The sequence below is a fragment of the Oncorhynchus gorbuscha genome, linkage group LG12 (assembly GCF_021184085.1).
Source record: "Oncorhynchus gorbuscha isolate QuinsamMale2020 ecotype Even-year linkage group LG12, OgorEven_v1.0, whole genome shotgun sequence".
Taxonomy (NCBI): Eukaryota; Metazoa; Chordata; class Actinopteri; order Salmoniformes; family Salmonidae; genus Oncorhynchus; species Oncorhynchus gorbuscha.
The window spans coordinates 60062509-60080447 of NC_060184.1; the positions used below are offsets into that span (position 1 = coordinate 60062509).

General features: G+C 42.3%; 1 protein-coding gene across 1 annotated transcript in view; it reads left to right on the forward strand.

The window, feature by feature from the left end:
- LOC123991186 (dihydropyrimidine dehydrogenase [NADP(+)]-like) overlaps window positions 1-17939 on the forward strand; it is a 237911-nt gene that overhangs the window by 74434 nt on the left and 145538 nt on the right. The window lies entirely within an intron of this gene.

The window sequence follows — 17939 nt, forward strand, 5'->3', positions numbered from 1 at the left end:
GTACTACCCTGCTATTTACTCTGCAATTTACTGTCCTACCCTGCTCATTACTGTGTACTGTACTACCCTGCTCTTTACTCTGTACTCTACTGTACTACACTGCTCTTTACTCTGCACTCTACTGTACTACACCGCTCTTTACTCTGCACTCTACTATACTACCCTGCACTTTACTCTGTACTGTACTACACTGCTCTTTACTCTGTACTGTACTACACTGCTCTTTACTCTGCACTCTACTGTACTACGCTGCTCTTTACTCTGTACTGTACTACACTGCTCTTTACTCTGTACTCTACTGTACTACACTACTCTTTACTCTGTACTCTACTGTACTACCCTGCTCTTTACTCTGTACTCTACTGTACTACCCTGCTCTTTACTCTGTACTCCACTGTACTACACTTCTCTTTACTCTGCACTTCACTGTACTACACTGCTCTTTACTCTGCACTCTGCACTCTCCTGTACAACACTGCTCTGCACTCTACTGTACTACACTGCTCTTTACTCTGCACTCTACTGTACTACACTGCTCTTTACTCTGCACTTTACTGTACTACCCTGCTATTTACTCTGTACTGTACTACCCTGCTCTTTACTCTGCACTTTACTGTACTACACTGTTCTTTACTCTGTACTGTACTACCATGCTCTTTACTCTGCACTTTACTGTACTACACTGCTCTTCACTCTGTACTGTACAACACTACTCTGCACTCAACTGTACTAACCTGCTCTTTACTCTGCACTCTACTGTACTACCCTGCTCTTTACTCTGTACTGTACTACACTACTCTGCACTCTACTGTACTACACTGCTCTTTACTCTGCACTCTACTGTACTACACTGCTCTTTACTCTGCACTTTACTGTACTACACTGCTCTTTACTCTGCACTTTACTGTACTACCCTGCTATTTACTCTGTACTGTACTACCCTGCTCTTTACTCTGCACTTTACTGTACTACACTGCTCTTTACTCTGTACTGTACTACCATGCTCTTTACTCTGCACTTTACTGTACTACACTGCTCTTCACTCTGTACTGTACAACACTACTCTGCACTCTACTGTACTACACTGCTCTTTACTCTGCACTTTACTGTACTACACTGCTCTTTACTCTGCACTTTACTGTACTACCCTGCTATTTACTCTGTACTGTACTACCCTGCTCTTTACTTGTACTCTGCACTTTACTGTACCACACTGCTCTTTACTCTGCACTTTACTGTACCACACTGCTCTTTACTCTGCACTTTATTGTACTACCCTGCTCTTTACTCTGCACTTTACTGTACTACACTGCTCTTCACTCCGTACTGTACTACACTGCTCTTTACTCTGCACTTTCCTGTACTACCCTGCTCTTTACTCTGTACTCTACTGTACTACACTGCTCTTTACTCTGTACTCTACTGTACTATACTGCTCTTTACTATTTACTGTACTACACTACTCTGCACTCTACTGTACTACACTGCTCTTTACTCTGCAATTTACTGTACTACACTGCTCTTTACTCTGCACTTTACTGAACTACCCTGCTCTTTATTCTGTACTCTACTGTACTACACTGCTCTTTACTCTGTACTCTACTGTACTACCCTGCTCTGTGCTCTACTGTACTACACTACTCTGCACTCTACTGTACTAAACTACTCTTTACTCTGCACTCTACTGTACTACACTGCTCTTTACTCTGCACTCTACTGTACTACACTGCTCTTTACTCTGCACTTTACTGTACTACACTGCTCTTTACTCTGCACTTTACTGTACTACCCTGCTATTTACTCTGTACTGTACTACCCTGCTCTTTACTCTGCACTTTACTGTACTACACTGCTCTTTACTCTGTACTGTACTACCATGCTCTTTACTCTGCACTTTACTGTACTACACTGCTCTTCACTCTGTACTGTACAACACTACTCTGCACTCTACTGTACTACACTGCTCTTTACTCTGCACTTTACTGTACTACACTGCTCTTTACTCTGCACTTTACTGTACTACCCTGCTATTTACTCTGTACTGTACTACCCTGCTCTTTACTCTGCACTTTACTGTACCACACTGCTCTTTACTCTGCACTTTACTGTACCACACTGCTCTTTACTCTGCACTTTATTGTACTACCCTGCTCTTTACTCTGCACTTTACTGTACTACACTGCTCTTCACTCCGTACTGTACTACACTGCTCTTTACTCTGCACTTTCCTGTACTACCCTGCTCTTTACTCTGTACTCTACTGTACTACACTGCTCTTTACTCTGTACTCTACTGTACTATACTGCTCTTTACTATTTACTGTACTACACTACTCTGCACTCTACTGTACTACACTGCTCTTTACTCTGCAATTTACTGTACTACACTGCTCTTTACTCTGCACTTTACTGAACTACCCTGCTCTTTATTCTGTACTCTACTGTACTACACTGCTCTTTACTCTGTACTCTACTGTACTACCCTGCTCTGTGCTCTACTGTACTACACTACTCTGCACTCTACTGTACTAAACTACTCTTTACTCTGCATTCTACTGTACTACACTGCTCTTTACGCTGCATTCTACTGTACTACACTGCTCTTTACTCCGCACTCTACTGTACTACACTGCTCTGTGCTCTACTGTACTACACTACTCTGCACTCTACTGTACTACACTGCTCTTTACTCCGCACTCTACTGTACTACACTGCTCTGTGCTCTACTGTACTACACTACTCTGCACTCTACTGTACTAAACTACTCTTTACTCTGTTCTCTACTGTACTACACTGCTCTTTACTCTGTACTCTACTGTATTACCCTGCTCTTTACTCTACTGTACTACACTGCTCTGTACTCTACTGTACTACACTACTCTGCACTCTACTGTACTATACTGCTCTTTACTCTGCACTTTATTGTACTACCCTGGTCTTTACTCTGTACTGTACTACACTGCTTTTTACTCTGCACTTTACTGTACTACACTGCTCTTTACTCTGTACTGTACTACACTACTCTGCACTATACTGTACTATACTGCTCTTTCCTATGCACTTTACTGTACTACCCTGCTCTTTACACTGTACTCTATTGTACTACCCTGCTCTTTACTCTGCACTTTACTGTACGACACTGCTCTTTACTCTGCACTTTACTGTACTACACTGCTCTTTACTCTGCACTTTACTGTACTACCCTGCTCTTTACTCTGTACTGTACGGCACTACTCTTTACTCTGCACTCAACTGTACTAACCTGCTCTTTACTCTGCACTCTACTGTACTACCCTGCTCTTTAGTCTGTACTGTACTACTCTTTACTCTGTACTCTACTGTACTATACTGCTCTTTACTCTGTACTGTACTACACTACTCTGCACTCTACTGTTCTACACTTCTCTTTACTCTGCACTTTACTGTACTAACCTGCTCTTTACTCTGTACTCTACTGTGCTACACTACTCTTTACTCTGCACTCTACTGTACTACACTGCTCTGTACTCTACTGTACTACACTACTCTGCACTCTACTGTACTAAACTGCTCTGTACTCTACTGTACTACACTACTCTTTACTCTGCATTCTACTGTACTAAACTACTCTTTACTCTGCACTCTACTGTACTACACTGCTCTTTACTCTGCACTTTACTGTACTACCCTGCTCTTTACTCTGCACTCTACTGTACTACACTGCTCTTTACTCTGTACTGTACTACCCTGCTCTTTACTCTGGACTCTACTGTACTACACTGCTCTTTACTCTGTACTGTACTTCCCTGCTCTTTACTCTGTACTGTACTACCCTGCTCTTTACTCTGCACATTACTGTACTACACTGCTCTTTACTCTGTACTGTACTTCCCTGCTCTTTACTCTGCACTTTACTGTACCACACTGCTCTTTACTCTGCACTTTATTGTACTACCCTGCTCTTTACTCTGTACTGTACTACCCTGCTCTTTACTCTGCACTTTACTGTACTATACTGCTCTTTACTCTGTACTGTACTTCCCTGGTCTTTACTCTGTACTGTACTACCCTGTTCTTTACTCTGCACTTTACTGTACTTCACTGCTCTTCACTCCGTACTGTACTACACAGCTCTTTACTCTGCACTCTACTGTACTACACTGCTCTTTACTCTGCACCTTCCTGTACTACCCTGCTCTTTACTCTGTACTCTACTGTACTATACTGCTCTTTACTCTTTACTGTACTACACTACTCTGCACTCTACTGTACGACACTGCTCTTTATTCTGTACTGTACTACACTACTCTTTACTCTGTACTCTACTGTACTACCCTGCTCTTTACCCTGTACTCTACTGTACTACACTGCTCTTTACTCTGTATTCTACTGTACTACCCTGCTCTTTACTCTGCACTCTACTGTACTACCCTACTCTTTACTCTGCACTCTACTGTACTACCCTACTCTGCACTCTACTGTACTACACTGCTCTGTACTCTACTGTACTACACTGCTCTGTACTCTACTGTACTACACTGCTCTTTACTCTGTTCTCTACTGTACTACACTGCTCTTTACTCTGTACTCTACTGTATTACCCTGCTCTTTACTCTACTGTACTACACTGCTCTTTACTCTGCACTCTACTGTACTACACTGCTCTTTACTCTGCACTCTACTGTACTACACTGCTCTGTACTCTGTACTCTACTGTACTACACTGCTCTTTACTGTACTAAACTGCTCTTTACTCTGTACTCTACTGTACTACACTGCTCATTACTCTGTACTCTACTGTACTACCCTGCTCTTTACTCTGTACTCTACTGTACTACCCTGCTCTTTACTCTGCACTCTATTGTACTACTCTGCTCTTTACTCTGTACTCTACTGTACTACACTGCTATTTACTCTGTACTGTACTACCCTGCTATTTACTCTGCAATTTACTGTCCTACCCTGCTCATTACTTTGTACTGTACTACCCTGCTCTTTACTCTGTACTCTACTGTACTACACTGCTCTTTACTCTGCACTCTACTGTACTACACCGCTCTTTACTCTGCACTCTACTATACTACCCTGCACTTTACTCTGTACTGTACTACACTGCTCTTTACTCTGTACTGTACTACACTACTCTGCACTATACTGTACTACACTGCTCTTTCCTATGCACTTTACTGTACTACCCTGCTCTTTACACTGTACTCTATTGTACTACCCTGCTCTTTACTCTGCACTTTACTGTACGACACTGCTCTTTACTCTGCACTTTACTGTACTACACTGCTCTTTACTCTGCACTTTACTGTACTACCCTGCTCTTTACTCTGTACTGTACGGCACTACTCTTTACTCTGCACTCAACTGTACTAACCTGCTCTTTACTCTGCACTCTACTGTACTACCCTGCTCTTTACTCTTTAGTCTGTACTGTACTACCCTGCTCTTTAGTCTGTACTGTACTACTCTTTACTCTGTACTCTACTGTACTATACTGCTCTTTACTCTGTACTGTACTACACTACTCTGCACTCTACTGTTCTACACTTCTCTTTACTCTGCACTTTACTGTACTAACCTGCTCTTTACTCTGTACTCTACTGTGCTACACTACTCTTTACTCTGCATTCTACTGTACTACACTGCTCTGTACTCTACTGTACTACACTACTCTGCACTCTACTGTACTAAACTGCTCTGTACTCTACTGTACTACACTACTCTTTACTCTGCATTCTACTGTACTAAACTACTCTTTACTCTGCACTCTACTGTACTACACTGCTCTTTACTCTGCACTTTACTGTACTACCCTGCTCTTTACTCTGCACTCTACTGTACTACCCTGCTCTTTACTCTGCACTGTACTACCCTGCTCTTTACTCTGGACTCTACTGTACTACACTGCTCTTTACTCTGTACTGTACTTCCCTGCTCTTTACTCTGTACTGTACTACCCTGCTCTTTACTCTGCACATTACTGTACTACACTGCTCTTTACTCTGTACTGTACTTCCCTGCTCTTTACTCTGCACTTTACTGTACCACACTGCTCTTTACTCTGTACTGTACTACCCTGCTCTTTACTCTGCACTTTACTGTACTACACTGCTCTTTACTCTGTACTGTACTTCCCTGGTCTTTACTCTGTACTGTACTACCCTGCTCTTTACTCTGCACTTTACTGTACTTCACTGCTCTTCACTCCGTACTGTACTACACAGCTCTTTACTCTGCACTCTACTGTACTACACTGCTCTTTACTCTGCACCTTCCTGTACTACCCTGCTCTTTACTCTGTATTGCACTGTACTACACTGCTCTTTACTCTGTACTCTACTGTACTATACTGCTCTTTACTCTTTACTGTACTACACTACTCTGCACTCTACTGTACTACACTGCTCTTTATTCTGTACTCTACTGTACTACACTACTCTTTACTCTGTACTCTACTGTACTACCCTGCTCTTTACCCTGTACTCTACTGTACTACACTGCTCTTTACTCTGTATTCTACTGTACTACCCTGCTCTTTACTCTGCACTCTACTGTACTACCCTACTCTTTACTCTGCACTCTACTGTATTACCCTACTCTGCACTCTACTGTACTACACTGCTCTGTACTCTACTGTACTACACTGCTCTGTACTCTACTGTACTACACTGCTCTTTACTCTGTTCTCTACTGTACTACACTGCTCTTTACTCTGTACTCTACTGTATTACCCTGCTCTTTACTCTACTGTACTACACTGCTCTTTACTCTGCACTCTACTGTACTACACTGCTCTTTACTCTGCACTCTACTGTACTACACTGCTCTGTACTCTACTGTACTACACTGCTCTTTACTGTACTAAACTGCTCTTTACTCTGTACTCTACTGTACTACACTGCTCTTTACTCTGTACTCTACTGTACTACACTGCTCTTTACTCTGCACTCTACTGTACTACACTGCTCATTACTCTGTACTCTACTGTACTACCCTGCTCTTTACTCTGTACTCTACTGTACTACCCTGCTCTTTACTCTGCACTCTACTGTACTACACTGCTATTTACTCTGTACTGTACTACCCTGCTATTTACTCTGCAATTTACTGTCCTACCCTGCTCATTACTTTGTACTGTACTACCCTGCTCTTTACTCTGTACTCTACTGTACTACACTGCTCTTTACTCTGCACTCTACTGTACTACACCGCTCTTTACTCTGCACTCTACTATACTACCCTGCACTTTACTCTGTACTGTACTACACTGCTCTTTACTCTGTACTGTATTACACTGCTCTTTACTCTGCACTCTACTGTACTACGCTGCTCTTTACTCTGTACTGTACTACACTGCTCTTTACTCTGTACTCTACTGTACTACGCTACTCTTTACTCTGTACTCTACTGTACTACCCTGCTCTTTACTCTGTACTCTACTGTACTACCCTGCTCTTTACTCTGTACTCCACTGTACTACACTTCTCTTTACTCTGCACTTCACTGTACTACACTGCTCTTTACTCTGCACTCTGCACTCTCCTGTACAACACTGCTCTGCACTCTACTGTACTACACTGCTCTTTACTCTGTACTGTACTACACTACTCTGCACTTTACTGTACTACACTGCTCTTTACTCTGCACTTTACTGTACTACCCTGCTATTTACTCTACTGTACTACCCTGCTCTTTACTCTGCACTTTACTGTACTACACTGCTCTTTACTCTGTACTGTACTACCATGCTCTTTACTCTGCACTTTACTGTACTACACTGCTCTTCACTCTGTACTGTACAACACTACTCTGCACTCTACTGTACTACACTGCTCTTTACTCTGCACTTTACTGTACTACACTGCTCTTTACTCTGCACTTTACTGTACTACACTGCTCTTTACTCTGCACTTTACTGTACTACCCTGCTATTTACTCTGTACTGTACTACCCTGCTCTTTACTCTGCACTTTACTGTACCACACTGCTCTTTACTCTGCACTTTATTGTACTACCCTGCTCTTTACTCTGCACTTTACTGTACCACACTGCTCTTTACTCTGTACTGTACTTCCCTGCTCTTTACTCTGTACTGTACTACCCTGCTCTTTACTCTGCACTTTACTGTACTACACTGCTCTTCACTCCGTACTGTACTACCCAGCTCTTTACTCTGCACTCTACTGTACTACACTGCTCTTTACTCTGCACTTTCCTGTACTACCCTGCTCTTTACTCTGTACTGTACTGTACTACACTGCTCTTTACTCTGTACTCTACTGTACTATACTGCTCTTTACTATTTACTGTACTACACTACTCTGCACTCTACTGTACTACACTGCTCTTTACTCTGCACTTTACTGAACTACCCTGCTCTTTATTCTGTACTCTACTGTACTACACTGCTCTTTACTCTGTACTCTACTGTACTACCCTGCTCTTTACTCTGCACTCTACTGTACTACACTGCTCTGTACTCTACTGTACTACACTACTCTGCACTCTACTGTACTAAACTACTCTTTACTCTGCATTCTACTGTACTACACTGCTCTTTACGCTGCATTCTACTGTACTACACTGCTCTTTACTCTGTACTCTACTGTACTACACTGCTCTTTACTCTGTACTCTACTGTACTACCATGCTCTTTACTCTGCACTCTACTGTACTACACTGCTCATTACTCTGTACTCTACTGTACTACCCTGTACTTTACTCTGTACTCTACTGTACTACCCTGCTTTTTACTCTGCACTCTATTGTACTACCCTGCTCTTTACTCTGTACTCCACTGTACTACACTGCTCTTTACTCTGTACTGCACTACCCTGCTATTTACTCTGCAATTTACTGTCCTACCCTGCTCATTACTTTGTACTGTACTACCCTGCTCTTTACTCTGTACTCTACTGTACTACACTGCTCTTTACTCTGCACTCTACTGTACTACACCGCTCTTTACTCTGCACTCTACTATACTACCCTGCACTTTACTCTGACTCTTACTGTACTACACTGCTCTTTACTCTGTACTGTACTACACTGCTCTTTACTCTGTACTCTACTGTACTACCCTACTCTTTACTCTGCACTTTACTGTACCACACTGCTCTTTACTCTGCACTTTATTGTACTACCCTGCTCTTTACTCTGCACTTTACTGTACCACACTGCTCTTTACTCTGTACTGTACTTCCCTGCTCTTTACTCTGTACTGTACTACCCTGCTCTTTACTCTGCACTTTACTGTACTACACTGCTCTTCACTCCGTACTGTACTACCCAGCTCTTTACTCTGCACTCCACTGTACTACACTGCTCTTTACTCTGCACTCTACTGTACTACACCGCTCTTTACTCTGCACTCTACTATACTACCCTGCACTTTACTCTGTACTGTACTACACTGCTCTTTACTCTGTACTGTATTACACTGCTCTTTACTCTGCACTCTACTGTACTACGCTGCTCTTTACTCTGTACTGTACTACACTGCTCTTTACTCTGTACTCTACTGTACTACGCTACTCTTTACTCTGTACTCTACTGTACTACCCTGCTCTTTACTCTGTACTCTACTGTACTACCCTGCTCTTTACTCTGTACTCCACTGTACTACACTTCTCTTTACTCTGCACTTCACTGTACTACACTGCTCTTTACTCTGCACTCTGCACTCTCCTGTACAACACTGCTCTGCACTCTACTGTACTACACTGCTCTTTACTCTGTACTGTACTACACTACTCTGCACTTTACTGTACTACACTGCTCTTTACTCTGCACTTTACTGTACTACCCTGCTATTTACTCTACTGTACTACCCTGCTCTTTACTCTGCACTTTACTGTACTACACTGCTCTTTACTCTGTACTGTACTACCATGCTCTTTACTCTGCACTTTACTGTACTACACTGCTCTTCACTCTGTACTGTACAACACTACTCTGCACTCTACTGTACTACACTGCTCTTTACTCTGCACTTTACTGTACTACACTGCTCTTTACTCTGCACTTTACTGTACTACACTGCTCTTTACTCTGCACTTTACTGTACTACCCTGCTATTTACTCTGTACTGTACTACCCTACTCTTTACTCTGCACTTTACTGTACCACACTGCTCTTTACTCTGCACTTTATTGTACTACCCTGCTCTTTACTCTGCACTTTACTGTACCACACTGCTCTTTACTCTGTACTGTACTTCCCTGCTCTTTACTCTGTACTGTACTACCCTGCTCTTTACTCTGCACTTTACTGTACTACACTGCTCTTCACTCCGTACTGTACTACCCAGCTCTTTACTCTGCACTCTACTGTACTACACTGCTCTTTACTCTGCACTTTCCTGTACTACCCTGCTCTTTACTCTGTACTGTACTGTACTACACTGCTCTTTACTCTGTACTCTACTGTACTATACTGCTCTTTACTATTTACTGTACTACACTACTCTGCACTCTACTGTACTACACTGCTCTTTACTCTGCACTTTACTGAACTACCCTGCTCTTTATTCTGTACTCTACTGTACTACACTGCTCTTTACTCTGTACTCTACTGTACTACCCTGCTCTTTACTCTGCACTCTACTGTACTACACTGCTCTGTACTCTACTGTACTACACTACTCTGCACTCTACTGTACTAAACTACTCTTTACTCTGCATTCTACTGTACTACACTGCTCTTTACGCTGCATTCTACTGTACTACACTGCTCTTTACTCTGTACTCTACTGTACTACACTGCTCTTTACTCTGTACTCTACTGTACGACCATGCTCTTTACTCTGCACTCTACTGTACTACACTGCTCATTACTCTGTACTCTACTGTACTACCCTGTACTTTACTCTGTACTCTACTGTACTACCCTGCTTTTTACTCTGCACTCTATTGTACTACCCTGCTCTTTACTCTGTACTCCACTGTACTACACTGCTCTTTACTCTGTACTGCACTACCCTGCTATTTACTCTGCAATTTACTGTCCTACCCTGCTCATTACTTTGTACTGTACTACCCTGCTCTTTACTCTGTACTCTACTGTACTACACTGCTCTTTACTCTGCACTCTACTGTACTACACCGCTCTTTACTCTGCACTCTACTATACTACCCTGCACTTTACTCTGTACTGTACTACACTGCTCTTTACTCTGTACTGTACTACACTGCTCTTTACTCTGTACTCTACTGTACTACCCTACTCTTTACTCTGCACTTTACTGTACCACACTGCTCTTTACTCTGCACTTTATTGTACTACCCTGCTCTTTACTCTGCACTTTACTGTACCACACTGCTCTTTACTCTGTACTGTACTTCCCTGCTCTTTACTCTGTACTGTACTACCCTGCTCTTTACTCTGCACTTTACTGTACTACACTGCTCTTCACTCCGTACTGTACTACCCAGCTCTTTACTCTGCACTCCACTGTACTACACTGCTCTTTACTCTGCACTTTCCTGTACTACCCTGCTCTTTACTCTGTACTGTACTGTACTACACTGCTCTTTACTCTGTACTCTACTGTACTATACTGCTCTTTACTATTTACTGTACTACACTACTCTGCACTCTACTGTACTACACTGCTCTTTACTCTGCACTTTACTGAACTACCCTGCTCTTTATTCTGTACTCTACTGTACTACACTGCTCTTTACTCTGTACTCTACTGTACTACCCTGCTCTTTACTCTGCACTCTACTGTACTACACTGCTCTGTACTCTACTGTACTACACTACTCTGCACTCTACTGTACTAAACTACTCTTTACTCTGCATTCTACTGTACTACACTGCTCTTTACGCTGCATTCTACTGTACTACACTGCTCTTTACTCTGTACTCTACTGTACTACACTGCTCTTTACTCTGTACTCTACTGTACGGCCATGCTCTTTACTCTGCACTCTACTGTACTACACTGCTCATTACTCTGTACTCTACTGTACTACCCTGTACTTTACTCTGTACTCTACTGTACTACCCTGCTTTTTACTCTGCACTCTATTGTACTACCCTGCTCTTTACTCTGTACTCCACTGTACTACACTGCTCTTTACTCTGTACTGCACTACCCTGCTATTTACTCTGCAATTTACTGTCCTACCCTGCTCATTACTTTGTACTGTACTACCCTGCTCTTTACTCTGTACTCTACTGTACTACACTGCTCTTTACTCTGCACTCTACTGTACTACACCGCTCTTTACTCTGCACTCTACTATACTACCCTGCACTTTACTCTGTACTGTACTACACTGCTCTTTACTCTGTACTGTACTACACTGCTCTTTACTCTGTACTCTACTGTACTACACTGCTCTTTACTCTGCACTCTACTGTACTACGCTGCTCTTTACTCTGTACTGTACTACACTGCTCTTTACTCTGTACTCTACTGTACTACACTGCTCTTTACTCTGTACTCTACTGTACTACCCTGCTCTTTACTCTGTACTCCACTGTACTACACTTCTCTTTACTCTGCACTTCACTGTACTACACTGCTCTTTACTCTGCACTCTGCACTCTCCTGTACTCTACTGTACTACCCTGCTCTTTACTCTGCACTCTGCACTCTCCTGTACTCTACTGTACTACCCTGCTCTTTACTCTGTACTGTACTACGCTACTCTGCACTCTACTGTACTACCCTGCTCTTTACTCTGCACTCTACTGTACTACACTGCTCTTTACTCTGCACTCTACTGTACAACACTGCTCTGTACTCTACTGTACTACACTACTCTGCACTCTACTGTACTACACTACTCTTTACTCTGCACTCTACTGTACTACACTGCTCTTTACTCTGTACTCTACTGTACTACCCTGCTCTTTACTCTGTACTCTACTTTACTACACTGCTCTTTACTCTGTACTGTACTACCCTGCTCTTTACTGTACTACACTGCTTCGTTACTCTGCACTCTACTGTACTACACTGCTATTTACTCTGCACTCTACTGTTCTACACTACTCTGAATTCTACTCTACTACACTGCTCTTTACTCTGTACTGTACTACACTACTCTGCACTCTACTGTACTACCATGCTCTTTACTCTGCACTCTACTGTACTACACTACTCTGCACTCTACTGTACTACCCTGCTCTTTACTCTGCACTCTTCTCTACTGCACTCTACTGTACTACACTGCTCTTTACTCTGCACAGCATTGTACTCCACTGTGCTGCTCAGTGCTGTGTTTCCCTTCATTGTACATTACATGGTCTTATCTCTACTTAGTCCCATAACGGGCGAGGGAGTGGTGTGCTGCAGCATCAAGCTCAGTATTAATGTGTCCTCTCAACCCGTTGTTATGGCGTCAGTACAGCCCTCTGCCAATAAAGTCACAATACTCCCCTTATTTATCATCCAAGCCTAACCTTCTGGTATGATAAACATCAGATTCACCATTAGGAACCGGCTGGTGGAAAGAGGGATTGGGGGAGGAAATAGAAGTAAAAACCAGGGAGAAGACAACAGAACAGAGAATTATGCAAGATGTCAAAGTCAACATAGATGACTTAGTTATGACCCAGTATAAAGCAGACGTAAGGAATGGGAGAATCTTTCTTTCATGTCTAAAACATATAGGCTGCAGGAGTCAATGCCAACTGAAATTCATTTGACTGTATGTTCTAAAGAAAAAGGACTAACAAAGAAGGGAATTGGAAGAAATGCACAGTGCCAAGAAGTCCTTTAAAGGAATGCTGTACATATCTATTTTAGTGGTAAATAGATATGAGAGGAGATGTGTTGATGTTCTTCATGTGCCATGACCGTTATCACTGATGACAGGAGTCTGTGTAAAGCTACATGTTTTTGAACTGCTATACGCTACATTTGTTTCATCATGTGTGCTACTATCTTTTTCCCCTAATTCTTCCTCATGGTGAATAATGATTAGAACATCAAGTGTGTGTGTGCTTGCGTGTGTGTGTGGGTGTGTGTGTGCGTGTGGTCCTGCATGTGTGTGTGTGTGTGTTCATGGTGTAGCTCCGAGATAATCAGGATATCTGTTCCCGTCATTGTGGTGGTGAGCTTTATTTAGTTCCATGGTAACAGCTAATTAAAGTGAAATGTCAGAGATGGTGTGTGGGCTTGAATTGCTGCCTATGACCCACACATCATCTTGTAGGGCTGCCTGCTGCTAAGGATGCATTTCCTCTACAGTAACGAACTCTTTCATTCTGGAGAGAGTTCAACAAGACGAGTACATTCTGTGGAATGGATGTAAATGGTCTTACTTATTCTACGTACTGTAGATGGAAGGAATCTTACACTTCTACAAAATGCCTGAAGGATCATTAATGGACGCATATCGACAAAATCCTACACTTTTACAAATTGAATGAATGGTTCTGCAGGTATATGAAAGGAAGCAAGTCACTTTACCTACGTTGCCGTTATGTAACTAACCAACTGTACTGTAGGTGTGCTCAGCCCAATTAAATTGTACTACTCCGCAGTTCAAGGTAGAGTACATGCATAGACAACACAGAGCTACTGAATGAAGAACGGCATAACGAGATCACTTTGTATCAGAGGAAGTCAAGATGACAAAACGGGTGCCTGTATACACCTTCAATCTATTGTGACGTGGACGATTATCTTTTGCATTTTAGTCTGTTGATTTCCCTCTATTGCTTTAGAACAATGAGACAAACACGCACAACGAGAGGAAGGTTGGCACGCGGGCTTTGCCAGGGGGTTGGATTCTTTAATCAGTGCGTGTATCATCCTCTCAGGTACTGCATAAGCCGTGTGTTTTAGATCCTGTTCTTCAGCTACAGGAACGGAGTACAACAGTACAACCAAACAGTTCATTTCTAGCCATCTCGCACACCTTTCCTCCTCCTGCCTTCTCTTCCTATCAAGACTAATCGAGTGACACATCTCAGAAAGCAAGAGAGGCTCACGTTAAAGTTTCATTACTTCCTAAAGGATAAAAGGCACAATTACAAAAGCCTTCCGTCCGCTCCCTTCTCTTCTTTCTCTCGCTGCCTGCCACATCTGCTGTGACTACTATACATCTCTATCATGTGGCAGCTCTCCTCTCTCCTTAAATGGGAAAGGTCAGGGCGGTTATCTAGCAGATAATTAGATAAGCTCAGGAAGAAGAGAAAGAGAAGGGGGCTATCTGGGCGATCGCTGCTCAGCTTCTATCAGCTCCATTCAGCCTGCGCTCCATGCTCCTAGCTCTAGTCCTCTCAACATTACTGATAAAGTCAAAGCCACCTTTCATTTAGGCTTTATTCTTCTCCTAATCTTATAGTGGATATAAGCGTATTAGTGTCTACCTAGAGTCTGGCACTGAGGTGTATAATATGGCCTGAATGACAGTGTTACTGTTAACTCTCAGTAGTTCAGACAGACCAGAGGGGAGTTGTCTTGTGAAAGCAGTATTGATGTGTCCAGTTTGTTATGTTGATAAGCACTGGGCAGGGGAGAGTCATGTTTCATCCGTTGAAGCTGGATGATGCTTTTGATTGATGCTTCTGTATGCGTGTGCTGTGTGCTTATTGTACCCAGTGCTACCCACACATATAAAATGTGACGCAAAGCTAGCACCGCAGCAGTAGTAGTTTGGTGTTCAATTAGTGTGTTCAATTAGAGTGTGAGAAGAATTAGAGAAACAGAGATGGGTGTTTTGAATAACAAGGCCTCGGAACTGCTCTTAAGCACTATTAAAAATGCATTGTCATGCAGCAATTTGGGCTTCACAGTTCATGAAACACATGAATAACTAAATGAATATCACCTAAAGCTCAGGCATAATATTGCAGTAACAATTTGAGGCTTCATGTATTGATCTAGATCATCTTATTAAGGAGACAAAGTATCCTCACTCTCATTTCACCCCTAATTATGGATATGTTGCTGCTACAGCATTCTCGTTCACCTGTTTGTGTTGCAGTAGTCTATATTTCTCTTGAAAATCATCAGTGAACATGGTGCATTACAGAAGCTATCTGATTGTTGTTTTCTCTCCATATTATTCTAGTAGATGACTCTAGGGCTAGTTATTTAACAGCCAGTGTGGTGTAGTCCCATAGATAGCTTTTAGTTGGACAGACCATGTTCTAATTTGATTGGAGTTTTGAACCGTTTTGTATGTGCAATTGAACACTTCCTGGTTTTAGCATGGCCAGGATAAATGAACACCCCTGCCATACAGTAAGTCAGTCTAGACAGGCATTGGCAGGCGTTGCTAGTACTGGATGGGGATAAACCAAGCATGAATGAGTGGAACAAATGACATAGGATGAAAGGTTTTGGAACTGGTTGTGGTTCATTAATGATGACCTACAGTGCATTGGGAAAGTATTTAGACCCCTTGACTTTTTCCACGTTTTGTTACGTTACAGCCTAATTCTAAAATGTAACTACATTTGTTTTTTTCAATCTACACACAATACCCCATAATGACAAAGCAAAAGCTGTTTTTTAAACATTTTAAATATAACATTTACATAAGTATTCAGACCCTTTACTCAGTACTTTGGTGAAGCATCTTTGGCAGAGATTACAGCCTCAAGTCTTTTTGGGTATGATGTTACAAGCTTGGCACACCTGAATTTGGGGAGTTTCTCCTGTACTTCTTGGCAGATCCACTCAAGCTCTGCCAAGTTGGATGGGGAACGTTGCTGCACAGCTATTTTCAAGTCTCTCTAGAGACTTGTCCCAAAGCCACCTTCGACCCAGTCTGAGGTCTTGAGCTTTCTGGAGCAGGTTTTCATCAAGGATCTCTCTGTACTTTGGTCCGTTCATCTTTCCCTTGATGCTGACTAGTCTCCTAGTCCATGCCACTGAAAAACATCCCCACAGCATGATGCTGCCACCACCATGCTTCACCGTAGGGATGGTACCAGGCTTCTTCCAGACATGACGTTTGGCATTCAGGCCAAACAGTTCAATCTTGGTTTCATCAAATCATAATCAAATCCAATTTTATTTGTCACATGCCACGAATACAACAGGTTATGGTGAAATGCTTACTTACAAGCCCTTAATCAACAATGCAGTTCAAGAAATAGAGTTAAGAAAATATTTACTAAGTCAACTGAAGTGAATAAAAAGAAAATAAAATCTAAAAGTAACACAAGAAGATGACATAACAATAACGAGGCTATGTACAGGGGGTACCGGTACAGAGTTATCAGACCACTGAATCTTGTTCCTCATGGTCTGAGAGTCCTTTAGGTGACTTTTGGAAAACTCCAAGCGGGCTGTTTTGTGCCTTTTACTGAGGAGTAGCTTCTGTCTGGCCACTCTACCATAAAGGCCTGATTGGTGGAGTGCTGCATTGATGGTTGTCCTTCTGGAAGGTTCTCCCATATCCACAGAGGAACTCCGACCATGAATTCTTGGTCACCTCTCTGACAAAGACACTTCTCCCCTGATTGCTCAGTTTGGCTTGGAGGCCAGCTCCAGGAAGAGTCTTGGTGGTTCCAAACTTTTTCCATTTAAGAATGATGGAGGCCACAGTGTTCTTGGAGACCTTCAATTCTGCAGTTTTGGTACCCTTCCCCAGATCTGTGCCTCAATACAGTCCTGTCTCGGAGCTCTACGGACAGTTAATTTGACCTTGTGGCTTGGTTTTTGCTCTGAAATGCACTGTCAACTGTGGGACCTTATATAGACAGGTGTGTGCCTTTGTAAATCATGTCAATTGAATTTACCACCGGTGGACTCCAATCAATTTGTAGAAACATCTCAAGGATGATCAATGGAAACAGGATGCACCTGAGCACAATTAACTGTCTCACAGCAAAGGGTCTGAATATGGTATTTATTGTTTTTGTTCGTTCTAAATTTGCAAAAATTTCAAGAAACCTGTTTCGCTTTGTCATTATGGCATTTGTCATCTGTGTAGATTGATGAGGAAAATAGTACATTTAATCAATTTTAGAGTAAGG